Raw genomic sequence first — 13,703 nt, forward strand, 5'->3', positions numbered from 1 at the left:
TCTGACAGCCTTTTGCCATCAAGTGGCCACGGGTTTTTAAAGTACACATCTCCTGCTACACGTCCACTAAATTTGAGCTTTTAACTGCCTGTGTTGAGACGTGGCCTGGTAGAAACCCTCGCTGGGGCCGGGCGCGGTGGCTCACGCCTGTAATCCCAGCACTTTGGGAGGCCGAGTCGGGCGGATTACGAGGTCAAGAGAGCGAGACCATCCTGGCTAACATGGTAAAACCCCGTCTCCACTGAGAATAGAAAAACTAGCCGGGCGTGGTGGCAGGCGCCTGTAATACCAGTTACTCGGGAGGCTGATGTAGCAGAATCGCTTGAACCCGGGAAGCAGAGGTTGCATGAGATGGGATCCCGCCAACGCACTCCAGCCTGGGCATCAGGACTCCATCCTCCATCTCAAAAAAAAAAAAAAAAAAAAAAAAAAAGAAAGAAAGAAAGAAAGAAAGAAAAGAAAAAGGAAAGAAACCCTGGCTGGTCAGTACCCAGGCCGTGCACAATGGAATTGTGCCTCACTTTTCACCTAAGACGAAATCAGCGGGTGGGGCAGGCTTATAATCAGAGCACCCCTCCCTTTCCACCTCACACACTCCCACCCCGCTGTCCCACAATCCTTCCCGCCCCTCCCACTTTCCCACCCTTGCTTTCTCCGCCATCTCCTTCGCTGCTCCCCTTCCCGCCAGCTCCCCTTCCCGCCAGCTCCAGGAGAGGGAGGGACAGGAGCCTGGCTCCACCTCCCAGTATAGAGCTGATTGGCCAAAGGATGTCACCTGATCAAGCTGAGCCAATTGAAGTCCTCTCCCCACTGCTTCGAGAAGGAACCCTTAGGACGCTGGGCCCCAGTCACAAGATTGCGTCTTGTTTGTGGCAAGATTCTGAGAGGAAGTGTAGCTCCCAGGTTGGTTCCAAGTCTTCTTCCAGTTAGGTAAATTACAACAATATCTTTTCTATAAATTTTCTTTTCTTTTCTTTTTGAGACGGAGTTTGGCTCTCGTTGCCCAGGCTGGAGCGCGATGTCGCGATCTCGGCTCACCACAACCTCCACCTCCCGGGTTCAAGCGATTCTCCTGCCTCAGCCTCCCAAGTACCTGGGACTACAGGCACGCGCCATCATGCCAGGCTAATTTTTGTATTTTTAGTAGAGAGGGGCTTTCTTCATATTGGTTAGGCTGGTCTCCAACTGCCGACCCCAGGTGATCCCCCCACCTCGGCCTCCCAAAGTGCTATGATTACAGGCGTGAGCCACCACGCCCGGCCCTTCTGTAAATTTTCTATAAATTAGGCCTATTTTGGCCTACATTACCTAGGGTCAAGGTTTAGGGATTAATAGGAAAGGCAAATCCAGCTGGATTGCTCAGTGGTCCACTCTCCACTCCACTCTCTATGTGTCCCTTATCTTCACGTGTGATTAGCTTCAATTGTATGGCTAATCACTTCTTGCTCTCTCTTTACAATTCCTCAGGCAGGTTTTCTCTTCTTCAAAAAGTTGTATTTCTCTTTTGCATCTTAGTTTTGTTTCTGGTTAATTTTGATATGGTGGGCTTTAAATTGTAAATATTGGATTGTATAGATATTTTTCTTTCTATTGTATTTCATGCCTTTTATACTTAAAAATGCTTTCCTCATCCGAAGAGTAAATACATATTCACCTATGTGTTGAAGATCACTGGGCTTTCATCTCTTATAACCTTTTTAATGAATGATGTGGTATGAGCATGTATCCCTGTTTGTATGCATCCTTCTAACTATGTTTCAGGTGGTTATTGTTAAGCAGCGTGGTTTATAGGTTGCCAGCCCTTTAGCCACTGATTCTGTCTTTTAAAATTCTTTACTCTGAAATAATTTTAGACTTACAGAAAAGTTACAAAAATGATTATACAGAGAGCCCTCGCCTGGATTTCCGTCATGTTAACATCTTATACAACCATAGAAAAATTACCAAAACTAATTACTACATTACATTGATGTACTAATTAACAGTACTACATCGATGCTAATTACCAAAAGTTAACATTGATGTTATTACATTTATATAACATTGTATAATTGTAATTGTATATGTATATATGCATATACATATAATTATATATGTATATAAATGTATAATTATATAAATGTATAATTATATACATTTATATAACATTACATATTATTTAACGTTGATGTTATAACTATTAACTAATCTACAGATTTTATGCGAATTTCACCAGTTATCTCACTGATGTCCTTTTTCTATTCTAGGATCTTATTCAGGACACTTCATTGCATTTGGTCCTCATTTCTCCTTAGAATCCTCCAGGCTGACATTTCCTTAATCTTTATTGGTCTTTCACAGCCCTGACACTTTCGGAGATACCAGTCAGGTGTTTTGTGGAATGTCTCTCAATTTGTGTTTGTCTCATGTTTTCTTATGATTAGATTGAAGTTGTGCATTTGTAGCAAGCACACCTGTTTTATTCTCCTCCCTTTCCCAGTGGTGAGGGAGGGATTCCCACCCTAGTGTTATGGGGGTGACTGAACACATGGTACCCTATACTGGGCAGATGGAATCCACAGCAATTTATTAGTAACATTTACTCACAGCCGGAGAGAGGAGGGCACCTCACGCCAGGTAGAGCCACACGGTGTCACACTCTGGAAGACAGTGAACAAGCAGGGGCTTTCAGGGGGAAGTCTTTGTAGTAACCAGAGGATGAAGTGACCGTTGGTTCAGAGGAGGACGACTGGCTTGTTTGAATAATTCTGCAGGCTGGTGGGGACCTGAAACATGCCACCCAGAGATAAGCAGGCACTGTGTCTATTCAACACAATAATAAGGAGGGTACTTTGGCTAGGGGGCCTTTCTCCCTGGGAACCCAATAGGGAAAATAACCTGTGGTGAGGCCATTCAGGGTCCTCCTGTTCTTCCCCAGATGTCAAGGCATCCATCTAATTGGGCCTCTAATTTTAGGTCTTATGCCACATTACCGCAAACATGATTTTGTTTCCTTCTGTGTGGATCATATCGGGTACATGACATCCATAATTTGTGTTACTGGTGGTGTTCACCTTGATCACTTGGTTAAAGGGGTGGGAGTTATCTTGCCCCAGTGAAATGCTACTATTTTCTTCTTTGTTAGTAATAAATATAGTATGAAAAGTTCTTTAAGAAGAAACACAATAGATCTTCTTATATTCCTGTTTCTTTGCAGACTTTGACCCACTACTGTTAAAATCTGTCTAGGGATCTTGCCTACAGCAAATATTACCTAATGGTGATTTTCTGTTGTCCTAATTTCTGCTACATTTTTTAACTGGAATTCTTCTGTAAGGAAGAGCTGTCTTTACTCCCTCATTTACTTATTTCTTCAACTTATTTATCTCAGTATGGGCTCTTGAATAATTATGTTATACATACCGGGCTTAATACCCAGGTGACGGGTTGATGGGTGCAGCAAACCACCAGGGCGCAGGTTTACCTATATAATGAACCTACACATCCTGCACTTGTATCCCGGAACTTGAAATAAATTAAAATAAAAATTTAATCTAATTATATCATTATTTTGTTCCTTGAACTCTTCTAGCCTTGGCCATTGGGAGCTCATTTTGGTTGGTTCTGTGGTCTTTTGATATGACCCTATCCTTTTTTGGTACCTTTTTCTGGCACTATAAGATGTTCAGATTCATCATGTGCGTGCCCCCCTCGCCTCACACACACACACACCCCTTATAGCCCTGGATTAAAACAACTTCTACAAGGAGCCCTGGTTCCCTTTCATGGGGAATGACATTTACCAACCAGTATCTTGGTGTGCGTTCATTATTAATGGCGTTTCATTGCCGCTAAGGCTCTCTATGGAAAGGGGTAGGAAATAATGTATGTATATACCCATGCCTATAGACACATGTACATTTATTTTGGTATCTATCTGTATGTATAACTATTAAAAGCCAGGAGCTTGTATTGATACTTTCAATTCCAGTCATTCTAGACTTTCTGGTCGATTCGTTCTCCGACCTGGCTTTCATTATCAGATAGTTTATATACCTGTTTATTTCTGGTCAGTAGATACATAAAGTAGCATCTGAATTGCTAACAAATGCCCCTGTTGCAAACATATTAATAACTTATATTTTTGTACAGTTGTTTTTGTCTTTGGCCTTAGAGGATATGGTCAAAATACTGCTATCCAAAGTTATGTATCTTAGATCTTTTCTTCCTGTCTCCTTCAGGGTGGTTAAGACACACATTTGTAATATTGTTAGTTGAACCTGTTTCTGTTTGATTTGGGGTACCCTCACCCCAATATCCTGGTTGATTTTAATTTTTTATTTATATTTTGGGTATGTGCAACATTACTATGATCCAAAGAGTCAGGGGTATACAAAAACCTATACTTGGGGAAGTGTCACTCCTTCGTCATCCCTTCTACCCTGTTCCCATTCCCCATTTCTTTCCACTTCTTTCTCTGGCCCTCCCTGTAGGGTAATCAACCCTTCGGTTTCCGGTTTAAATTTTCCTGTATTTATTTTGCCCAAATGAGCAAATACATACACGTTTTCTAATATTCCCTTCTTACACGAAGGATAGCATACTATACATGTTCCTTTGCACTTTGCCTTTCCTACTTAACAGCATTCTTGGAAATCACTCCATATTGTTTCACAGAGATCTTCATCGTTCCTTTTTACAGCTGCATTGTACTCCATTGTGTGGCTGTACCACACATAGTTTATTCAACCACTCACCTACATTTGGGCATTTGGTTTTTAATATAGAAACCAGGTGTCGCTCTATAATCCAGGCTGACTGAAGTGCAGTGGCACAATCATAGCCCATGGTAACCTCAAACTCCTGGGCTCAAGCAATTCACAACTGTCTCAGCCTCCCAAGTGGCTAAGACTACAGGTGTGTGCCACCATGCCTGGCTAAATAAAGACTTTTTTTTTTTTTTTTTGTAAATACAGGGCCTTGCTATGTTGCCCAGACTGGTCTGGATCTCCTGGCCTCCAGTGATCCTCCCGCCTTGGTCTCCCAAGTGCTGAGAATACGGGCATGAGCCGTGGTGCCTGGCCTGTATGGGCTTTTAAATTCCTTCCAAGATTTTACAGTTACAGACATTGCTCCCGCGAATAAACCTGGACATGATTTTTATTTTATTTTATTTTATTTTGTATTGGTAGAAATGTACCTTCAAGGTATATTCCCACTAATAGGATTTTTGGGCCAAAAGTTAAGTGCACATGTAGTTTTCTCAGGTGTTTCCAAGTTTCTCTCCAGAAGGATTGTACTGGTTTTCGTTTCCATTAGCAATATAAGAGAATGACAGTTTGCCCACAGCCTCACTAACAGAACACGTCGCCTTAGTTTTGAAACTTTTTTCTACAGGTTAGGTGAGAAATGGTATCTCACTGTTTCTGTGATGTACCTTTGTCTACATTTGTGAGTAAGTTTTGACACTTATCATATGTTGAGGACTGTTTTTATACTTTTTGTTGGAATTATCTGTTCATATATTTCCCCCATATTTTTATTGCTGTTGTGGTCCTTCATCCCTCAATGTTTAAGAGTTCTCTATATATTTGGAATGTTATCCAGTTGTCTGTGATATATGCTGCAAGTACTTTATACCAATTCGTCAGTTGCTCTTTGATATATTTATGAAGCATTTGCATCACTTTCATTTATCCTTATGTGGTCAAATCAATAGACTATTTTCTTCTTTCATTGCCTCCGGAATTTGAATCTTAGTTAGAAGGCCTTTCCCTACACTGGGGTTCTGCCATGTTTTCTTTTCTTTTCTTTTTCTTTCTTTTCTTTGGTTGATATGGAGTCTCGCTCTGTCGTCCAGGCTGGAGTGCAGTGGCGCGATCTCGGCTCACTGCAACCTCTGCCTTCCAGGTTCAAGCAATTCTCCTGTCTCAGCCTCCCGAGTAGCTGGGATTACAAGCGCCTGCCACCTCGCCCGGCTAATTTTTGTATTTTTAGTAGAGTCGGGGTTTCACCATGTTGGCCAGGCTGGTCTCAAACTCCTGACCTCAGGCGATCCACCCGCCTCAGCCTCCCAAAGTGCTGGGATTACAGGCGTGAGCCACCCCTCCTTCCCCGACCACTGCCATGTTTTCTTCAAGAACTTACATGGTTTCATTTGTTATGTTTAGATCCCTAACCTATTTGCAGTTTATTCTTGTGTACGCTGTGTTATGTGGATCTACCTTTATTTTTCTGGACGTCTCAGTTGTTCCAGGACCATTTATTAAATGTCCATCTTTGCCCTAGAGAGTTTATATACCATCTTTATCATGTACTAACTTTCATACGATTTGGTTGTATTTCTGAGTTTTCTATTCTAGTCCACTGGGCTGTTAGTCTATTCTTGCACCAGTGCCACAATGTCATAATTACAGGGGCTTTATAGTGTGCTTTTCTGGCTGGTATCATAAGTCCCCTCTCATAGATTTTCTTTTTCACATGTTTCCTGGCTATGCTTGCATGTTTTCAAAAAGTATATTAACTTTATTATCAATTTTCCTAAATGCATAAAAATGTGTGCTGGCATTTCTGAGGCTGAATTAAATTTATACGCCAATTGAGGAAGAACTGACATCTTTTTAATGCCGAATTATTCCATCTAGGACAGTGATTTAGTCTGTTTGGACTGCTGTTACAGAATACCGTAGACTAGGTTGTTTATAAATGACAGAAATTTATTTCTTGCAGTTCTGGAGACTGACAAGTTCAAGATAAAGATGCTGGCTGATTTGATGTCTGGTGAGGGCCCTCTTCCTCATCGATGGTGCTTTCTAATTGTTTCCTCAACATGGTGGAAGGGACAAGGCAGCTCTCTGGAGCCTCTTTTATGAGAGAACTAATCCCATTCATAAGGGCTCCACCCTCATGACCCAGTCACCTCTCAAAAGGCCCCACCTCCTAATGGTATCACCTTGCGGGTAGAGATTTCAAGATAGTAATTTTGGGGGTACACAGACATTCAGACCGTCTCAGACAGCGTATGTGTTTCCATTTGTTCAAGTCTCCCGTGGTGTCATTCAGGCATATTTTACAATTTTTCTTGTATACATGTTGTTACCAAGTTTATTCCTAAACTTAAATCCTTGTTGCTAGTGTATACGGGGCCTTGTCTGTGAATGCGTCCTCCAGCTGCTTATTTTTTGTGTGTGTATTAAAAGACTGCTGATTTTTTTGTATGTTAATTTTATACTTTGCTACCTTACTGACTTCTTTTACTGGTTCAGTTGATTTATCATTGTTTCTATAGGGGTTTTCAGGTATACTATAATATCATCCGCACATAGAGATGGCTTTACTTTTCTTTGTAAAAAGTAAGTTTTATTGTGTATATCTAAGGTATACAACATGGTGTTATGGGACACATATAGATAGTAAAATAGTTACTATAGTGGAACAAATTAACATACCCATTATGTCACATAGTTACCCATTTTTGGTTTTGGTAGCAGGAGGTGCTAAAATCTATTCATTTAGCCGAAATCCCACATCGTATCTAAAATCTATTCATTTAGCAGAAATCCCACATTGCATTTAATAGTACAATTGTATAAACTGTATTCCAGCATGTTGTGCACTAGATCTCTAGTCTCTTTCATCCTATATATCTGCTACTTTGCATCCTCTTACCTACATCTTCCCCTTTCCTCCTCCCATCCCCTCCGCCCCACCCCGACCCTGATAACCACTGCTTTATTCTGTGTCTCTGTATATTTGAGTTTTATTTTACTTTCATTTTTTAAGATTTCACATATAAGTGAGATCATGCAATATTTCTCTTTCTGTATCTGGATTATTTCACTATTATTTCATTGTTATGGCATAATGTCCTCCAGATTCATCCATGTTTTGGCAAATGGCAAGATCTCCTTTTTAAGTGTATATATACAACACAGTTTCTGTATCCGTCCGTCCCTTGATGGACACCTAGATTGTTTCCATATCTTGGCTATTGTGATTAATGCTGCAGTGAACATGGGAGTTCAGATACTTTTCAAAGATCAGCTGCTTTTAAAAGGTGGTTATTTTATTTCCTTTGAGTAGATACCCAGCAAAGGAGTTGTTGGGTCGTATGATAGTTCTGTTTTTCACTACCATATTTTTTTTTTTTTTGTAAAATAGAAAAATCTAGAACGACCATTTTATTTCTAAAACAGAAAAAAGAATCTATTAGGTACCTCCATACTGTTTTCCATAATGGTTGTCCCTATCTACATTCCCATCAACAGTGTACAAGGGTTCCCTTTTCTCCACAGACTCGGTAATGTTTGCCATCTCTTGACTTTTTGATAATAGCTATCCTAATGGTTGTATGGTGTTGCCTCATAGTAGCTTTTATCTGCATTTTCCTGATGATTAATGATGTTGAGCACTTTTTCATATACCTGTTAGTCATTATGTATGTCTTCTTTGGAGAAATGTCTATTCAGGTCCTTTGCCCATTGATTAAATTTGATTGCTTTTCTGCTATGGAGTTGTGTGATTTCCTTACAAAATTTGGATATTAACTCCTTGTTCATATATGTGGTTTGCAAGTATTTTTTTTTCCCAATGTGTAAGTTGCCATTTCATTTTCTTGATTGTTTTCTTTGCTGTGCTTTTTAGTTCTTCTTATTCATTCCTAGGAAAATGATCGATTTCTCTAGTCAATTGACTAATACTTGTAATACAAGATTGAATAGGTGTGAGGTAGTAGGCATGCTTTCCTTGTTCCTGATCCCAGGGGAAAACTTTGAGTGTCCCCCAGCAACCCCATTAAATGAGTTGCTAGCATTAGGACTTAGGTATATATGTTTTATCATGTTAAGAAAGCATCCCGTGGTCCCTATTTTCTTAAGGCTTTTCTATTTTTTAACAGAAAGAGGAATTGAATTTTTCCAAAGGTTTTTCAACATCTGCGGTGATAACCATATGATATTTGTCTTTAAGTGTATTAATATGGTGGGTGATATCAAGGTACTTTCTAATATTGAACTAATCTGTATTGATGGGAGAAATCCCACTTTGCCAAAGTATATTATGATTTTTCAAATGTGTTGTTGGATGCTGTTTGCTAATATTTTATCTAGCATTTTTGCATCTACACTTATCTATCCATGTCGCACTTGCTTCGTAAAGGGAGTTATGAAAATTTCCTTTATAATGCTGTTGAATAATTTATAGAGCATTGGCACTGTGGTACTATCTGATCTTTGACGGTTCAGTAGAATTCACCTGTAGTAGCATCTGAGCCAGGTGCTCCTTGGGAGTTATTCCTTAATAACTTTTTCTATTTTTTTTTTTCTGTGAAAATTGGCCAATTTAAGCCTTCCAGCATTAGAGTAAAAATCTTGATAATCTGTATTTTCCTAGGAAATTATTTATTTCATGTGTATTTTTGATTTCTTTATATACAGGTTTGAAAAGTAACCTAATCTTTTCTGTTTAAATGATTATCATTTGTCATTTATTATTTTGCATATTTGTGCTCTCTCCCTTTCTTCCTTCATTAGTCTAGCTAGTGAGTTTGTCCAATTAAAAAAATAGGATTTTGATTTAATAAATATACACACATTGTTTTTCTACTATGTATCTTATTAATGTCTGCTTATTTATTTATTCATTCATTCATTCATTCATTCATTCATTTTAGTGACCGAGTCTCCCTGGATCACTCAGTCTGGAGTGCAGCGTTGTGATCATAGCTCACTGTAGCCTTGAGCTCTTGGACTCAAGCAATCTTCCCACCTCCGCCTCCTCAGTAAGTAGGACTACAGGCATGTTCCATCATGCCCAGCTAATGAATCATTGTTATTATTATTATTATTATTATTATTATTACTGTAGAGGCAGGGTCTCCCTATGTTGCCCAGGCTGGTCTCAAACTCCTGGCCTCAAGAGATCCTCCCGTCTCAGCCTCTCAAAGTGGTTGGATTACAGGTGTGAGCCACCAAACCCGGCAATTTCTGATTTTATGTTATTTCTTTATTTGTGTTTATTTTGGTTTCCTGGGTTGTTCTTTTATTAGATTTTTGAGGCAATGCTTTACTTTATTTAATTTTCGTTCATTTTCACTGATGAGAGTATTTAGTGCTCTGAATCTGCTTCCAATCAGTGCTTTAAATATCTTCTACAGATTCTCATATGTAAGCTCTCATTGTCACTCTTCTTAAATATTTCTGTAACTTCAGTTTGCATCTCCTCTTTATCTCGACATTTGCTTAATAGAAGGCTTAACATTTTTTCCAGGCAGAAGATCCTTTCTGCTTTCAGTTTGTGTTAGTAAGTTCTACTTTTGTTGCATCGTGATTGCAGAGGGTTGGTTGTAATATTTCTACTTTATGGAAATTAGTGAGGTAATTTGATCACGTTTTGTTAACGTGCCATCAGCTTTTGACAAGGTGGTATATTCTTTATTTCCAAGGTATAGATTTATGTGTGTGTATGTATGCCTATGTGTGTATACAAACACACAATGTATCTTATTAATTGTGTTGTTTACATTTTCGGTATACGTCTCTTTATTGTACCACTGGAGTTGCCTTGTACTGAGACTTGCCATGTATTAAATCTCCTATTATTACTGTGCTTCCATGTCTCCATACCTTTTGGCATTACAAAGGTGGTTGCTATGTTATTTGGTGCATAAATATTCCTAAGTATTATATCTTCACTGTGAATTTTCAATTTTAACGTTGGCATGTAAACTTTGACGTTAAAAAAATTATTTTTAGCACCTGCTTTCTTATTGAACATTTTACTCTCTGGTCCACTAGTTTGTTTTTAACCCCCAATCTCCTTTTAACACTCGTCTACTGCCTTATGAAAAAAAAAAAAAGTTTCTTTTCTTTTTTTTTCCTCTCTCTCTCTCTCACTTCTCTTATTTTACTTGCACTATTTCTTTTTTCCACAATATAAAATAAATGCACATTAGTCGTTTTCCTTGCTCCACCTTTATTTTAGTATTAGATACCAAATGCTCGCCATCAGATGTCGTAGGGAAGATTTTCCTGTCATTACCTGTGGAATCACAATCCCAGTTTATCCTTTAGAATATAAGTTAGCAAACGTTTTCTGTAAAGAGCCATATAGTAAATATTCCAGCCAATGGGCCATAGTTTGCAGACCCTTGCTCTAGTGGAGTACTCAGGAAGGGCTGATGGGCACGTAATTTCCTAAGTTCCTGTCTGCTTTTCTATAAGCTGTGATACTTGTGAAGGATCAGCTGAGCTGGATATCAAATCATTACTTCAGACTTTTTTCTAAGCCCATTTCTGAGTTTAGAATTTTAAATAATATTCTAATTCAAGGCAGGTTTTATATCCTCAAATGCTTGTTTGAATGGAAGTAATTCTGTCTGGAAGGTTGACGTACAGTTTCCTTCTGTTTCATGGTTGTTTAATATGTGTGAAATTTTGTCTTCTGCTCTTTTACTCTTTCTGGAATGTTTTTGTAAGGAATTATCATTCCTTTTGTTCATTTTTATGATATTGGCTTGTTTTACCAGATTCCTATTTTAATGGTGTTATTTTCTGTCAGTGTAGAAAAATTCAGGCCTTAAATTTACTGATTTCGCTTGCTTGTTTTGGTAGTGGACAAAGAAGTTACGAGTGCTCTGATTCTGTGGTTCTCTTATGTCTTGTAAGATTCTTCATTTTCCCCTTTTGTTTCCTTCCCCATCATTACCAAAGTGGCAAAGCATGCTTCTCCCTTTCCGTTTGCCACCCCTACTCTTCCCCAGAAGCTGTGCATTTCAAAGGCTACGTTTGTTTGTTTGTTTGTTTGTTTGTTTGTTTGTTTTGAGATAGAGTCTCGCTCTGTCTCCCAGGCTGGAGTGCAGGGGTGTGATCTCGGCTCACTGCACCTTCTGCCTCCTGGGCTCCAGCGATCCTCCCACCTCAGCCTCACGAGTAGCTTGGACCACAGGCGCACAACACCACACTCGGCCGCTGTTTTGAGTTTTCATAGAGACGAGGTCTCACTATATTGCCTAGGCTGGTCTGAAACTCCCGGACTCAGTGATCCTCCTGCCTCGGGCCTCCCAAAGTGATGGGATTACAGGCGTGAGCCACTGCACCCAACCCAAAGACTGCATTCTAAGATCATCTCTACCTCTTTAAATTACACATATTTTAGGGGTTCTTCCCTATAGTCCCTGCTCTTATTATCTGGGACACCTTTTTGGTATTTTTTAGACTTAGTCTGGGCTCAGTCATTTTAACTGTAGTTTCGGATCAACTTTAGGCCCCTAGCCTCTTCCTTTCTCTGTGTCTCTTGCAGCTTTTCTGGGTCTGTCTCTGCTTGCCACAAAGCCTAGTGATGGGAGCATGACAGATCATGTGCTGGGATTTCATGCTTTTTCTCCTTTTACTCACTACTAAAGATTTGGCATTATCTGTTTCTAAGTAACGATGAGGATGTGGCTTCTGTATAGATTTACCTCTTCCTTTCTGATTGGTTTATATCCTTTTGACACGAAACATTGGGAGGCAGGTGCCTGGGTGGTCGACATTGCCTTCTGTTGACTTACAGCTGATTTCAAATGGCATTTTATCTTATCTAAATATATATGTGTGTGTATACACACACAGACAGACAGACACACACAGAGACATTTATACACACATACAAGTCTATTTCTATTCCATGTCAATAGTAGAGGTCTCTTGAAGTGGTTGTTTGATTCACCATATACTTGTTCAATACATATTTCATTTATTGCTATCTTTGGTGGCAGGCAAGAGACTGTGAAAATCCTCTCAGGATATGTGAATGTTCCTCACCCTAAAGCAGGTTCATGTCGATGGACCAAAAGGTGCCAGCCACACTGCTAGAGCTTGCTGCATGGAGTCGGCTGAGTGATGAGCCTGCAGCTATCCATGCTCTTGAGGAGCTCCCATGAGACCTCTTTGTTCCATTGTTCATCACTGCCTTCTTAGGTGGGCAGAAGATGAAATTGAAGGCCATGGTGAGGATTTGGCCCTCCCATTGTCTCCATGTTGGACCATTGAGTGTACAGGAGTCACACTATGAAATCTTGGGAGCCACGATTGATGGTCCGCAGATCTTCCCTGCCCAGAGCTCTTCCTCTTGGTAACCCTATGTACACTAGAGACGTAGTGAGTCATCAGGAGGGTATGCTGGAGCCTGAGGCAGGGGGTGGCCTAACAGTCTCCCAAACGTAGTTGATGGTGAATGCCGAGGATCTCTGTGAGGTTGTTGATCCAACGCTTGGGGTCACCTCAAGGACTCTAATGTCTTACAGAGGTGATTATGGAATAGAGGTGATTGAGAATACTATTGATGGATTTACCTACTGGGTATGATTACATAGAAGAACAACATGGACATTGAGACTAGGGAGGATTGGAGGAGAAGGAAGGATGGGAAAAACAGTAAAAGATGTTGAGTTTGTACGGAAAAAAACTTTGTTGGTAGATTGTTTACAGAGTGAAGAGCGAAGATAAAGGTTTGTCCCTCCTTCCCCTCATTGATGTTGCTGGGTTATATTAAAATCGGCTACCTTTCATATTCTGTCTCTTCCTCTTCCTGCAGACGGCCAAAACGGAGGTCCTGGATTTAAAGCAGGACCCAGACAGCAGAACCACGTGCTCTGAGATCAGGAGCACATTCTCGTTTTGTTTTCAGTCTTGTGTTTACTCTCAACACTCTATCCTGAAAATAGAAGAAGCCAAGCGAAGTGTTAG

The 13,703-nt window shown here is 39.9% G+C and overlaps 1 protein-coding gene across 2 annotated transcripts in view; it reads left to right on the forward strand.

The window, feature by feature from the left end:
* The first annotated feature begins 754 nt into the window (after nucleotides 1-754).
* LOC105472448 (nuclear RNA export factor 2) overlaps nucleotides 755-13,703 on the forward strand; it is a 71,618-nt gene continuing 58,669 nt past the window's right edge. Inside the window, exons 1-2 of one of the 2 annotated variants that reach the window (XM_071089908.1) lie at nucleotides 755-903; nucleotides 9,650-9,757. The gene's annotated coding sequence lies outside the window, so the exon portion shown is untranslated. Of the gene's footprint in view, nucleotides 931-9,649; nucleotides 9,758-13,703 lie in introns of both variants that reach the window. The other variant, XM_071089907.1, reaches the window with a different exon arrangement.

This window comes from Macaca nemestrina, unplaced genomic scaffold (genome assembly GCF_043159975.1).
Source record: "Macaca nemestrina isolate mMacNem1 unplaced genomic scaffold, mMacNem.hap1 Scaffold_148, whole genome shotgun sequence".
NCBI classification, from domain to species: domain Eukaryota; kingdom Metazoa; phylum Chordata; class Mammalia; order Primates; family Cercopithecidae; genus Macaca; species Macaca nemestrina.